At 42.0% G+C, this 16,079-nt stretch overlaps 1 pseudogene; it reads right to left on the bottom strand.

Annotated features, from left to right (window-relative positions):
- Positions 1 to 10,551: 10,551 nt before the first annotated feature.
- On the bottom strand, positions 10,552 to 10,815 carry LOC146820983 (protein S100-A11 pseudogene; annotated as a pseudogene).
- Positions 10,816 to 16,079: the final 5,264 nt, after the last annotated feature.

Below are 16,079 nucleotides of genomic sequence, written 5' to 3'. Positions count from 1 at the left end.
CCATCAGGCTGTTCAAATTACCAAATCCCCAGAGCTCAGCCCCATATAAGCATGAGCTCAAAACCATCATCCCATAAACTTCCAATACTGGGGAGATCGGTTTTGTAAATGAGGCTTTAAATCTGGAGAGAAGAACACCTGATTTTTGTTTGTGTATTAGTGCGGCATGATCTAATTGGCAGCCCCAACGCATGTCTTTCTGCAATGTAATTCCCAAATATGTAAATGAAGTAACCTGCTCCAGGGGTAAATTGTTCATATAAATCCTTCCCTTATATGATTTGTGTTCATTAAAGGACATGAACTTGGTTTTTTCGGTGTTAACTTCCAGGCCCCTCACTTTGCAGAACTCTTCAAAACACCCAAGTGCCTTTTGTAAACCACTTGGGGTCTTGGAGATAATCAACTTATCATCCGCAAACATGAGGATGGGGACACGTGACCCTGCCAATACCGGCGCGTCGGTGGGGGTCAGCGAGAGGAAGTCGGCCGCCCCGTTGACAAAGAGCGAGAACAGGGTCGGTGCCAGGACGCACCCCTGCGGCACGCCCCTGCCAACCGGAAAGTCCTCCGTCACCTCTCCCACACCCCCCAGCGGACCCGAGAGACATCACCCTCATGTAAGCGGATGACTACGGAAAGGAGTTCAGGTGCAATTCCCATTTCTCTCGAGACCTGCCAGAGCTTTCTACGTGGGACCAAATCAAAAGCCGCTTTTAGGTCGACAAACACCGCATATAAAGCACCCTTTCCTAGGATCACCGTCTTCCAATATAAAGTAACAAAACGGAAAACTTGGTCAATTGTACTTGTCCGACGTCGGAATCCAGCCTGCATTGGGCTTAGGATTTCCCGGTCTCCTATCCATGTTAAGATCTCGTGTAGAAACAGATGACCAATGATCTTCTGTATTGAATCTATTAGGCTGATTGGCCTGTAGTTGCCAGCTACAGACTTATCCCCCTTTTTGAGTACCGGGACAATTTCAGCTCCCTTCCATGAGGAGGGGATATCGGCTCCCTGAGCGATTGCATTAGCAAGACGTGTAATATAACTACACCAGAGGTGTCTATCACTAATAAACACATCTGCTGGGATTCCGTCCATGCCAGGTGCTCTACCCCCAGTCACTGTGTCTAGGGCCCTTCCTACATCTTTTGGTAAAAATATTGCCTTATCATAGTATACATGGCTAAAAGTGTCACTAGAATTTTCTTCGCAGGTTGCTGCATACTGTGGTTTAAAATGATCAACCCACGCATTCTGGGCCACATTATTCTGTGGACGCTCTGGAACGCCACCCCTATCCCATTTGTATATATCCCAGAATAGCTTGCCATTCTTTTACGCCTGCAAGCATCAAGGAGATCCATCCACTTTTCATTGTCCCACATTTCCTTTGCCTCTTTCATAGGCTTCCTATAATATAGCCTAGCAGACCTTACCAGTATTGAATCTTTCGTTTTGAGGGCACTACCAAGTTTAGCCCGGGCTTTCCTGCAGTCAAAATTGTACCATCCCTCGTTATTGTGATGCTTGGTGTTTCTTTTTGAGATAGGTTTAACAAAATATTTTTTCAGACCCTCAAAAAGCCTGTTGTGAACTTCCACCACAATCTGGCAGGAGTTCCAACCATCTACAGCTAAACCAGGTACTTGTAATGCACCAGTTACTTCTTCTTTAATCGCTGTCGTGATTTTTGGGTCTCCCACAATCCTATCCTTTAGATGACGCATGTTATTAGACACAATTTGTTCGGGCTCAGAGTTGCCTTGCTGGGATACTAAATTACCAGATAAGGACAAATTAAATACCGAGGCAAGTGGGTGGTGATCACTCTCGGTTCGATTGATGACCTTCATATCTCTAAGATGGGACCAAAGCTTCACATGAACAAGCAAATAGTCTATTCGACTCGCCCTGCAGCCATTATCAAAGGTGTTCTTTCCGAGTTTATCTGACACACTTCTCCCATTGGCTGCCCTCAAATGATTGCCTATGCACAATCCTTTTAACTGGATTGCTGCCTCTGTCCACCTTTTCACGGGAGCAATCTCAAGGGTTGGAATACCCCATCTAGCGTCCTCCTCTGTTGTAAACTGTGATATATCATGGCCCAAAGGCTCAAAGGAGGTATTAAAATCACCTGCTACTAGGGGTAAGGTGTTCAAGGGCAAAGAGTCTAATAAGTCTTCCAGTTCCTTTACAACCACAGACTTTTTGCCCCCCGGTAAGCCTCGTGCATACACATTAAAAATTTCCAATTTAATCCTAGACTTAGAGATAATCCTTATTGATAATATTTCATCACTAGTTCTTACACCTTGGTTTACTTGCCACCCCAAATCCTGCCTTATCCATATAGTTAGTCCGCCAGACGGGCGGCCTCTTATACTTTTTAATGCAGGGACATAAAAGTTGAGGAAGCCATTACAGAACACAGGATCAATTGACCAAGTCTCTTGAAAGAGACATACATCATATTTTGTTATAAATCCCATCCATTCAGAAGAGGCAATTTTAGGACCTAAGCCTGCAATGTTCCAAGATATTATAGACAGTGATCCATTCTCTCTATGTTTTCCCTTATTGATGTCTAGACTCAGCAATGGAGCGCTTAGACCATCCCTCACTGGGTGAGCCAGTTTATCCATAATAATAGTGCCCATGTTGGATTTGGTGCCATGCTCGTTGCCTCCTCCAGCACCGCTTGGAGGGTGCAACGGACACCCCACCTCTTTCACCAAAATTAATGGGCTTACCACTCCTGTCTGATTCAGGTCAGTTGTTATTGACCCAACTAACGGATTTGGTTCACTTCCCGGTCTAGCAACCACAGCTATATTTAATTGGTCTTCACCTTTCTCGAGGAGGGTTTGGGTTGGTTCAATTGTTATATTCCTATCAGCAAAGTGGGCTGGCCGTCAATCACAATCTTCCAGCCCAGAGGACCTAACCATCCCATTATATACATTAGACCCTCTGTTGTTCATGGCACAATTAACAAAACCTCTATGTCCTCGGTCATCTGGGATAGGCTGTTGATGTACACAATAAAAAAAGGACAAAGGCAAAGAAAGAATGGTAGTACACAAATTTGACTTCTGCCAATTACATATGTGTTCAACTGCCTTCCTGTCTCTGAAATTGATTATTATGCAATCTCCCACTATTGATTTGCTCTTGGGACCAACCCAATCAACTCGTCTTGCAAACAAAATTTCGGCTGAAACGTGCTGGGGTAAGGGGCGATTTGAATTAAGCCAAAAAACGCACTTATTCTTCAATTCCCTAAAGTCCTCCCTTTTATCTGAGCCCAATGGTTTGACCCCTGCCAGTATCACCACATAAGGTGTGGACTCAGGTGGGAGGTGCATACTTTGGGATTTTCTTGCTACTGAAGTACTAAATGCTTCCCTCCCCAATTGCACACCTGATGAACTTTCATTAGCTGTTACCCTCCCTGCACTCACTGTGTTGCATGCAAAACTCTTTTTAGTGACCCGGGTTTCCTGCCCCAGTATTGGGGAGCTGACTTCGACTGCAGTGGAAGCGGAAGTTGGGGCAACATTAACAGTAGTAATGCATTTGTCAGACAATGTACCAGACGATATAACAGACGCCTGACAGTTACTAACATTCTTTAAACGAGTCTGTGCTGATGCATGTGACAGTTCCAAGCATACCAATCTGTTTTCTATTGCATCCAATCTATCATAGATTGGAAGACATGTTTTATAGAAGATTGATTCTATCTTTCTCCAAAAGTCATCTCCCAGGTCTGGTGGCAGCTCTTTAGATGGAATCAAAGGAGGGGATGTTGTTCCGTCTCCAGGGCCAGGAATGGGTTTTCCCATTATTATTATTAATAATTACCTATGCAAAATTACTTACAATTAATTAGCTTCACTTTCTTTAATCCTACAAAATGCACAACACCTAATATATAACATAAATAATATCTCAATTACATATTTTACATAATTATTTATCATTTCAATAATTATTATAAATTAACATGATCAATTAGTTGCTATAATTAATTTCCTACCCACCCTTTACTGATGCAAAAACAACACACACCCCAAAAAGTATATACATATAGCATTACACAATTTACATAACTAATTGTTAATTAAGTGATTAATTATCAATTGATATGTTATGTTATATTACTGGGCACTAGTAAAGCGCACGGCTACTCCATGGAGTGTCCCGGTGCTGGGAGATAATAATAAGTCCAATTTACAAGCACGGCGTCAGGAGCATTCCTAACAATTAATGACTTGTCGCGCTATTTGATATAGAGGCAAAGTATTACGCAGGGCTAGTCCTGGAGGAATTAACATCAATAATTAATTAATTATAATTAATTTACTTCCCAACCTATATCCCTATAAAACACACAACCTGCACTTAAACGTAATAAAAAAAAAAATATATATATATACAATTAACATAATTAATTATCAATTAAATATTTAATATTAATTTACACCTATTTACTAGCTAAGTATAATTAATTTGCTTCCCACCCTATACCCCTACAAAACACACAACCCACACCTCAAAGTTAATTAAAAAAAGAAAATTAATTATACAATTAACAAATATTTATAAATGTTAAAAGAATATTAATTAAAAATTAATTATTAATTCATTATAATTAATTTACTTCCTACCCTATACCCCTATAAACCCCACAACCCACTACGGTACTAAAAAATTTAACATTACATTTCAAAACTAACAATTTAAAAACTATAGTAAAAAAACATTAACAATTGAACAGACATTTTATAACATATACAATTAAAATACATACTAAAATACATAAAAATGATTTTAAAACATATTCTTAACTGCTGTATATTTGTAAACTATGTCCTTAACTATGATTCCGGTCGGACGAGCTTCCGACTGGCATCGTTGCGGTAGAAGGACCAGCTGACAGGTAGTCAGCAGTCCCGACTGCCAAATTAGGATCTGACTGCTGTGGAGGTGGTCAGAAACATGCTTCTTTGCATTGAGGTTTGTGCTGAGGCCTGGAAAAGGACCGCAGCACAAGCCCCAATGCCAAAAGGCATGTTTTTAAACATCCCTGCACCCTCTGGCAGGGACACATGGGGCATGGATGTTTGTGGGGCACCTGTGGTGGTGCCCTGGCCTCATAATGGAGGTCACAGAGGGACTGGGCCCTCCTAGGGAACCCCAACGTCCGTTTCAGACAGTCTTTCAATGGCGGTTGGACCAGTGCCTGAGCAGGCGCCGCCCACCGTGTAGGGATTACATTCCGACTACTGGGCCGACAGGTTCTTTGAGTCCGTCGGAACCGCATTGGTCGGTCCCTCACCCATGCGGTCAGACCAACCGCATCCTAATGCGGTGGTCTGACCGCTGCTTCAGATGTAGGTGGGACCGACACTGATGTGCTGTCGGTGTCATCCCACCGACATCATAATGAGGCCCTATGTTAATGATTTAGACATTGTTAAAATCGATAATACTTACCTTAATTTCAATATTCTTGATAACTATATTCTTACACACGATAATCTGTGTGACAATATTTCAGACTTGATATTTCTGTCTGCCGATATTTTTTCTCTCGATATTTTTTCTGAACACCAAACATTGAAAACTTGGTTGCAGAGCAAGGACCTTGATCGGGGATCTGAAGCAGGTAAGTGCGGGATGACTCAAAGCGGAGCATCAATCAGCGGCCGGGCGCGGCTTGAATAGGCCGCTCCCTAGACCGCACCCAACATGGCTGTCGGGTATCAGAAGTCCTGCGGGGAGTCAGCCTGTCAGGAACCAACAAGAACTCTTGACAACATCCTGGCAATACCGCTGCATTGGGAAGCAATCTGTCTATGTACATAGTCCAATGTACCAGGAGCTGAGATAATCACTTGCTCATATGGCACTTTGAAAATATAAGGCACTTTGAAAATATAAATATCAATTACCAGGTAAAATAAATACAAACAGGAACTGCCATCAATATGGTTTTGCAAATGCTGGTTTCAACATGGCATTGTATATATAACAAGCATAACGTAACATGATAATTACCACACTATTCACATAGGCAATGCTGCTGAACCATCAGGTTGATGTGTGACTCTTGACAATTACCCGGAGGAGAAGCATTTACAAATCACAAACTTTGACTGAAAACACACATGTTCCTCACATTTCTGTGACAGAATGTTTAGGAATCTGTGAGGAGACACAAACTTCCTAACACCCTGAGTTCCTACAAGTCTCCCAATAAGAACGGTACACCACTTGTGTGAGTGGGCTAAGAGACCAACACACAAAATGGCCTAAAGGGCTGTGCCAAGAGATCAGAGATAGAGTTAGCTGTAGTATTTGGGGCCGTTCTTGATCACTACCCATGGAAACCTATCAACCATGCACATTTTTAAAAACTAGACACCTGGAGGAATCCTGGGTGTGGTTACTTTCATGGATACCACAACGTTTTCTTACTCACAATGCCATGTAAACCTCAAACGTTGCCTAAAATCACACATTTTCTTTACATTTCTGTAATGTAAATTTCTGTAATCCTGGATTAGGAATTCATTAAATTCCGTCACCTTTTTATTGACATCTTCCAGTTTCTTTTTGTATAATCCAATTTGTATTTGTGTCCTAATAAATTCTCACTTGTTTGGATTGTAATCAACATTGTTTCTGATAGCCTTTTGGCTGTATTAATTATTACAATTCACCAGTCCCTCATGCATTTCCATGCTACAAGTGGCCAGTCTCTTCAAAATGACATATTATCCAGATAATAATGTTTTTTATTAGTAACTATGAGTCCACGTGAAGTGGCATTCCCACATTAAGCAATAGATCATCATTGCTCTATGAAGAAGAGTTTTCATCTGATTTGTTTTTAATCCTGTCATAGATTCCCAACGCTTGATGCCTCTTGGAATTGAGCCTCAAGGAACACATCACAAAGAAAATTGAAATGCTCTGCTCCCTGCAGTTTTCGCTAAGCGAAGTGAAACCATCTGTCTCAGAAAGTGACTTCATAATGCCATTTAAGGCTTCATATTCTTCTTTGTGCAATGCCCTAATACTTGACCTGCCAGGCTGTACAATGGTGCCTTCCCAGGGCATTGTATGTCAGGCTGCACAATGACGCCTTCCCAGGGCACCATATATGCCACAGCATACCTCATCAAAGGCCTGAAGGAATATGACCACATCACCCACAACCTGATGGAACTCCAATACTGATGTACACATAACTTCAGTCTCATGTTTTCCACCCCATGCCTTGCCAGTGTGTGACCCTCACCACCACTTCATTGTGTGACACTATACTGTGGGAGGATGAGCTGTGTACAGGGTCAATGTGCCACTCAGGACATTATCACAATGTATTATGTGGTATTTTCTTCTACTTGATTGCAGTCATGGTTGGTCATGTGCAGTGCATATGTTTGAGCAGCACATTCCTCTAGTCATGTTGGATGCATCTGGGTTTTCCTGAATTGTGCAGATGTTGGTGATGGCTATGGTGTATGTCTGTTTGCTGAGGTACTGCTACCCTTTCTGAGTGTGATGTGATCTGTGTGCTGTGAAGATTTGTAGTGTGGATGTTCATGGTGGAACACTCAGATATGTGTGATACTGGTTTTGTTAGTGTTCACACACTGCTTACTGTGCATGCACTGCTGTCAGTGTATGTTGCCTTGTACTTACCTGGTGTGCATCCCCCTAATGTCTAGCTGAGTTTGCTATGTGATGATTTGGTATGTGCATATGTTGTGTTTTTGTTGTTGATGGATGCAGTGTTTGGCCTGTGTTGGCTCTTTCTACTGACAGGTGCATCTGTGTGTGATGTTCTATTTGCATGACATTGTGTGTGAGAAGTTTGTGCTTGTAATACATTCTGATATGTGTTGAATTTGTAGTGTGCATTTCCTGTGTGAATATCACAAGCAGCAATGTGGATTCTTGTTCATGAGCTTCTTTTGAGTGCACATTTGTGCTATGTCCTCCTATGTTTGACCTGTCACTTGTCAGGAGTGTACATGTGCATGCTTGTGCTACACATTGACACCATGCTCACCATGCTCACTTGATAACTGGTGTGGTGTCTATGTCTGTGTTAGCAGATTTGTCTTATTGATCACAGTTGGTGTTCATGATTGGCATTTGATAATGCAATTTTTAATTGGGTTGGAGACCCTGCAAGTAGCTCGCACTGCATTCTGCTTAATGTGCCTTGCCATGGTGTCATCTTTAAAATTATGCCTTTGTAAATACCCGTAATGTGTTGTACATGTACGGATCTGAAGCAGGCATTCCCACCCGTGAATGTAGGATTATATTTACGCAGGTCTGAGAGATTAATGTGCATGCATGTTGTTTATAACCCCCCACCCCCGCGAACAGTCCCTGCATGTCCACAGAACCCGCCCTCACCCAAACCAGCTGCTAAGATTGGCCTTAAGCTTAGCTGGGGCGAGGCGGGGTGAAGAGGATGATGTTCCTCTCCTTCCTACATGAGCAGAGTCTTGTGACCCTCTCTAAGCACCCCCTGCCTTTTCCTCACAGGCACATCGCTGTTCAGTCACGTGTGCCAAGCGCGGAGCTGCAGCGGGCGTGGCATGGCAGAGCAGCGGTCGCGCAAGCAGTGTAGAACTGCTGGGACCCGCGCCATCTGCCCTCTTCAACAGTACAGCCTGCCGCCAATATATCAACCGAGCAGCAGGTAAGGCAAGCCGTGTGAGAGGCCTCTCGGAGGTGTTAACACGGATCTGTTACTTTTGATACCTGGTGATAATTAGTTAAGAAGTTATCACACTCGAGGCGGTCACGTGTCGCAGGGTGTACCGCTCCATGGACCCTTCTCTGGCTCAATCCGTCTCTTCCAGCCAGCGCTTTGTGTGCTGAAGTGTGGGCCCCAAATCGATGCCTGCATGATAGTAAGTAGCTAATGCTCCGCCCTGTAATTCCCGATTCCTGCACTTAGACGTGGCATATGAGAAAAGCGTGTGAGGTTGAGGACCCTTGCTTCTACTTGTGACTTGTCTTTGCAAATATTAACTACGACGTGATCGGTATTAATATTGGGGCACCAGCTTGGTTATCAACGAATCAGCTGCACTTTATTAATTAAAACTCCCACGTTATCAATCTGGGCCCTAGAGTAGAAGTAAAATCAACCACGTTGAAGCCAGTGCGGTTTTGAAACCCACTTTTAAAACGCATGAAAGGGTCGAGGCCCAGGGTTCATGACATTTGACTTATTCCCACGTCCAGTCAAATAGTAATAGCCTCTGGGAGAGAAAAGAGGCATTAATTGCGTAATGGCGTTCACAGAGGTCTAACCCAGGCATACCTGCCAAAAACAACTGTCTTTTTTCAGCAACACAACAGCAACACAACCTACTACCGTTTTCTGAGTCATTCAGCTTGATTTGCAGTATTTGTATGTTGTTATGGATTTGGTGATCTCAATGTGAAAATATGCCTTTCATTGTGCATCACACGTATATTGCTTTATGTGTGCTGCTCTAACGCTGAACGCACATGCTGTTTTGACAATTACCCAGTCGGTGTATTGGAGAGAGGGCGTCAGGGTAAGGCTGTTATGAATTGTACTTTGAATCACAGAGTGCACTGCTGCGTTAAAGTACTGATGCTTTAAGTTTAAATTAAAATGCTTCTGTAGTAAATGTCTGGAAATGCATCAAACCAAGCATTAAATGTAGGTGGCTTCTTAGTTCATGGCTCCTGACTCAAGACTCCTATGTAGAAATGACATGCTCGGTTGGAGATCTGTTCAGCAGGCGCGTGTATCCCTTAATTATGTAATAAAAAGACTAGCGTTGCCTGGGAGTCCCTTGCTTACTGATGGATGACGGGATTGATAATTATTGAGTCATTGCAGACTCGCCCCGTTGGCTTCTGAGTAGCTGCTGGCTTGCCCAGTGATTAAAGCACTGTGTAATAATAGCTGTTAGTCATACTTTTATGTTGGTAAGTGGAGTTTCATTTCTGTACAATGCAGCATGGATGGGGCACTACTTCCATATGACTGGGTCAGTAGTTAATTGGACGAGTGTACTCTGCGTGACTGGGCAGTTGTTGGGTTTGCCTTGGGCTCAGGTAAAGGAAGCTACTAACTAAAGAAGGCACTTCTGTTGTCTTTGCTCCACACTCAGGTTCTTTTCCATGCTGCAAGATAGAATAAGAAATTAACTGCCCGTTTAGCGTGCTCAACAAGCCGGGACCGACTAATAAACTATTTGCTGGACTGAGTCTAACTGACCCCCTCGAGGTGATCTGAAGCATGTGGGGTCCAGTCAAAAACAAAAATACAGTGACTGTGTACTGTACTGTGAAAAATGGCCCCCATTTTTAATAATTTATGCCGGTTTATGTTATGACAAATGTGTAATGATAATCTTTTGCCATGGATGGAATGTAACTGTGTGAGAAAAGTGTGATGAACGTCTGTACATCTGTGCATACTTGAGATCTGGCTTGGGTGCGGGAGTTCTGGCTTTGTCTTCTTCACATTATTACCTCAAGGCAGGCAATACCCCCAATCGGGCTCAAAAACTCCTGAAAGTCAATATGATTATCTTTCTTCCCATCAACCCCACCATCCAAAGAGGCCATCATTTTCTTTTAAGCTCTGGTCATGAAACGTTCAAACTCATCGAATGACATTTTGCTGCGGTCCCCTTCCTTGCCAGCGTAGCGCTGAAAAGTGGTGATCAGGTATTCCATGCAGCACTCCATTTCTGAAGGCAGATCTGTACACATCTGTGCCATTGTGAAAGTTCAGGAAACACCTGATCTATTGGTATCTACAAAAAGTGGGCCTACATCCCTACACAGCTTGTCTGGCCTTGAATAGCGGAGTAACGTTCTTCAGGCTGGGCTGGGGGAATGTACTTTTCAGGGGAACAGTCAGTTATCTTTAAAATGGCTGCTACACTTGATACCTTGCATTGTCTGGTTCGGGTTATCAATGGTAGGTGTGTGCAAAATACACATAATTTCCTTTCATGCAATTATCAGGAATTAGGTGAACTATTTGAAAAACTACTACTATGTCAAATCACGCAAAATGCAAATATGCCATGTAGCGGTATGGTACCTTATTCTGGGGGGCATATTTAGCAAACTTTCACACAGCGCAGCAAGCCACCTTTCTGCGCAAAGGTAAAGGGCAGGAATGCGCCATATTTAATTTAACATTATATGATGATGCATCCCTGTCCTTCCCCTGCACTGACACACACACTGCTGCCTAGTGCCAACACAGGCACCCCTGTGCCGTGGTGCAAGGGTGCCTGTGTTGCAGACAGAATTTTTCTGCGCAGGAAGGGGCACCTTCTTGCACAAAAACAATCCTCTGAGGCATTTTCTTCTTTCTATGTGTGCTGTGGAATGCAGCACACATTTAAAAAGGGAAAAAAAGAGTAGCAATAAAGGCATTTCACCTTGTTATGCCTCACCTGGGGTGGCAAAGCATTTTTGACGCATTCCCAGGTCCACCACTAATAGCGAATTTGAGAATGTGCCAAAATCTATGGATGGATGCTTTGTAACACCCATGCTCCACTCATGGAACACCTCCCTGGGGCAGAGTAACACAAAACAGCGACTTGCGCTGCCTTGCCTCCATATATGTATGAGGCCATTCAAGGCCAGACAGGGTGGCTATGCGTAGCCTCATACATTTTGTACAGTGCACACTCAACTTATGCATTTCAAGGTGCTGTCATGTGTGATAATGAAGAAAGGGGAGGCATTGTGTTGCAGTATTGTTAGCCGTATGTTGACTTCATCAACATTTTTACTCTTGCTTACAGCCTTAACAACTAATCATGGATGAAGAGCCCAGTCCCTCCAAAAGGGCAAAGACTAAGACTTACTACTTCCATGAAGAGTGAGAAAACAAATTTTTATTTACACAAATTAAAGACAACTGTGTATGTTTAATCTGTGTAGCTAATGTTGCAGTGAGAAAAAAGGGCAATGTTGAGAGGCATTTTTCTACTAAGCACATGTATTTTGAGAGGAAGTTCCCTAAAGGAAGCAGCCTGAGGTCACAAAAAGTAAAAATTAAACAAACTGAAATCTGCATTACAGACACAGCAATCTTTTTTTACAAAGCCCACGAAGAAAACCACTGCGGCAACAGAAGCATCCTTCATAGTTACTCATCACTTGATTAAGCACAAAGCAACATTTTCAGATGGAGCTGTTGTGGAGGAAGCAATGCTTCTAATGGTCCAGTCCTTATTCAAAGACTTTAAAAATAGCCACGAAATTATGCCTGCCATTTTAGATGTGCAGTTAGGGTCAAACACTATGGCAAGAAGGGTATCTGCATTATCGTCCAACATGATAGAGCAGTTAGAGCGCGATTTAAAGACATGCAAATATGTTTCTCTTCAATGTGATGAATCTGTTGATACAAGCGATATTGTACAGTTGGCAATGTTCGTTAGAAAGGTTTTTGTTGCCTCTGAAAACCACAACCAGAGGATCTGACATCCACAATGAGATGAAAAAATATTTTGTGAAGCAAAATGTCCCATTGAAAAAGTTAGTGGCGATAATCACTGATGGTGCACCCGCAATGAAAGGGCGTCATTCTGGCTTCATTGCCAATTTTAAAGCAGATCCAGATTTCCCTCCGTTATTGAACTACCACTGCATTATACATCAACAGGCAATATGTGCCAAGGTAATGGGGTTTGATCATGTGATGACTCCTGTTGTTAAAATTATTAATTCAATTCGTGCAAAGGCCAAGCAGCACCGAACCTTCAAATTGTTCCTTGAAGAACTATCAGCCGAGTATGGTGACCTTTTACTGCACACTCAGATCCGATGGTTTAGCAGGGGAAAAATACTGCGAAGATTCCTTTCGCTATTGCCAGAAGTCAAAGCTTTTATGGAGTCTAGAAATGAAGATACCATACTGTTATCAAACACTCAATGGTTGCTCGATTTAGCTTTTTTGACAGATGTGACAGAAAAATTAAATGTGTTGAACTACGAGTTGCAGGGCAAAAACAAGACAATAACCAACCTGGTAAGTTCTGTCAAAACATTCAAATCAAAACTTAACCTTTTCATACAGCATGCACAGAAAAGAAAGATGCAGCACTTTCCCTCTGTTCTCCAAATCCTTAAAAAACATTGATTTTCCTACGACTTTTGACAAGGTTGACCGTCCAACATTATGGTAAAAACTAAAGAAGTTAAATATGCCAGATACCTTCTGTTCATTAATAATCACTCTTCATTCCTCTACATGGTGTCAGCTGCTGCTAGGCGGGGACCAAGGATTATCCACAATAATTCCAACTATTAATGGTCTGAAAGTTCCAAAAGGGTGTGAGGACAAATTAAGAAAATAATAGTTCAATCACGGAAAAATTCCAAGAGTCGATTGATCATATGCAGTGTTTTATATACAGTTTTTGAAGTTAAGACTCCCTCTCAGGAGAGTAGCAAAAGGTAACAGCCAACACGTGTTTCACCCCTTTACATGGCCATCCGGCCTGGGGCTTCCTCAGGGCTGTATATTTACAAGTGAAAAGGTATGCAGTATTTACAGTGCAGTACAAAAAAGGAAACAAATTTCGCAATTTACACAAATTTGAGACACATGTCACGGAAGGCGTTCATTATCCATTTAGGGTTATTATGGCAACGTGCAGTTCAAAAAAGACAGGCATATACATTAAAATAAGGCACATGGGTTTAGAAAAGTGCGTTAATGATGGTCAAGTAGCACATTAGAAAGTAGGTCATGGAATATGGTTGTGTATAATCCAAAATGGGGCGCAAGCGGAGGTGAGTAGGAGGTTAATGACCATGTGTCGAGTTAAGGGTTGAGAAAGGGATGGTATCAGTTTGTAAGTACACAAGGGAAATAAAGACAATAATGGAAGCAAAATTCACAAATGATAGATACGTATTACGAAATTCATGGAGTTAAATTCAGCATGCGCTGGGGGTAAGAAAATGGACCAACAAAATGGTACATCGGTATGTTAGCAATACGCATTAGAGCATTATATGTGTTTGAAAAGTGGTGACATTTGTTTATATATACGTGCAAAAAAGACACAAGGTGAGGGATCATACATCATCAGAAATATGATATGCTCAAATCCCTGAAAAACCGGTGAGTTATAATCATCATTGACAACAAAAACTGCTCTTAATTTCGTTTACTATATATCATCGAGAAACACAACAGATGGCATTCTGTCAAGACCGAAGAGCACAACGCTCCACCAGAGTTGAAGAAACGTTTTCCAATAATCCAGTCACTTTCAGAACCACAATTGGAAAATCCAACCCAACGTCTGCAAGAAATACTTTTCAAACATTAGAACGTGCAGTAAAAAAGAAACAACCTAGTGGTGGGAGGCTGCCTCCCTCAGAAAATATCTGGAAGCAGATAGAATCCCACGCGGTTTAAGAATTCTGATTGTTCCACCTTCTGACACAACAAATCCTGAATATATTGAAAGATGGGAAGGGAATCTAAAAGAATGCTCAAATAATATGATTAGACAGCGTATTGACCACGCAGAAGAAGAATATCAAAAAGCAAAAATCAAAGTAGACAATCTGACCAAACACATCGAGGATTCTAACTGGGGAGAACTCTCAACTAAAAACTAAGAGATTCTGAATCAAGTTATTGATGAATTTGAGGAGCATATAATCAAGTGGAAGAATCGCAAATTTATACGCAATCAAATTGATTATCAATTTGGAAGGGTATATACATTCGCCAAAAGATATGACACAAAACCCTCAATCAACCCAAACGAAGAGCACAGTCCCCAACTCTCGGAAGCCTCATCCAGCTCAGACATAGAGTCACCAGCCTCAAATCTAGAAAGTGACAACTCCAGATGCAAAGTAAACTTTTTCGAGGAGGTACTGCGATACAGGCTAGGTCTAAGAACACCCAACGCCACAAATACTACAACATCGGGTTCTCCACAATACAGACGACCACCAATCCAGGAAAAACGAACTAGACAAAAGACCAGCACAACGGTGAGCCTAGTTAAAAATCTCTCAACCATGACCTTATCCAACCAAGAGCTAAGCGTCCTCAACAAAGGCTTGTCTTTCTGCCCCACTGCTCTATGGAATCCTACACAAATAGATCTTTTTTAATTTACACGAAAATTGAAACTCAAAGTTTTCTTTGCTGATGGACCTAATAGACGCCAAGATCAATCACAACCAGTTATTTCAAACCTGTCGATTCAAGACCTTGCCAATGTTGATTTACTGACTAACCACAGTGAACAAGATGCAGACCCAGACACTATAACCAGAACAACCATGGAACTAGGCATTGATGTCAATCAATACATAAACACGGGACTAGTTAAAAGATCCACATTCAATCCTCAACTACCGACGGGAAACAACATAGACACCTGCCACTCTGCAGTTACCAATGACCTAGAAAAGGAATATTCCAAATACCAGAAAAAGTCGAAATACTTACCACAGAATTTCACCAAGGAGAGGACAGCCATAAAAACACTGGAAGAGAGGCAAGATCTGATCATTAAAGAAGCAGACAAAGGGTGCAACCCAGTGGTCCTACATATTGATGACTACATCAAGGAAGCTGAGCGCCAACTAGCAGATAGAACATGTTACCAACCACTGTCACAAGATCCGACTCCAATAATACTCCGCCAAATTAAAGAGAAAATTGAGAACTGATATGAACTTGAGCTTCTATACCATGAAGAAAAAACATTTCTCTTTATTGAATATCCCACGATGCCAACGTTTTACCTGCTGCCCAAAATACACAAAGGCACATACCTGCCCCCAGGTAGACCGATCATAGCAGGGATAAATTCACCATGTTCCAGACTGGGAGAATTTGTGGATAAAAAATTGCAAGTGATTATGAAAGACATCCCATCATTTGTACAGGATTCAAAGGATATTCTCCTCAAATTACAGGACATCACATGGGAACCTGACTTTGTACTAGTATGCATTGACATTGTCAGCTTATACAC

This window comes from Triturus cristatus, chromosome 6, assembly GCF_964204655.1.
Source record: "Triturus cristatus chromosome 6, aTriCri1.1, whole genome shotgun sequence".
NCBI classification, from domain to species: Eukaryota; Metazoa; Chordata; class Amphibia; order Caudata; family Salamandridae; genus Triturus; species Triturus cristatus.
The sequence above is the reverse complement of the archived record's forward strand: the minus strand, read 5'-3'. Positions and strand labels throughout refer to the sequence as shown.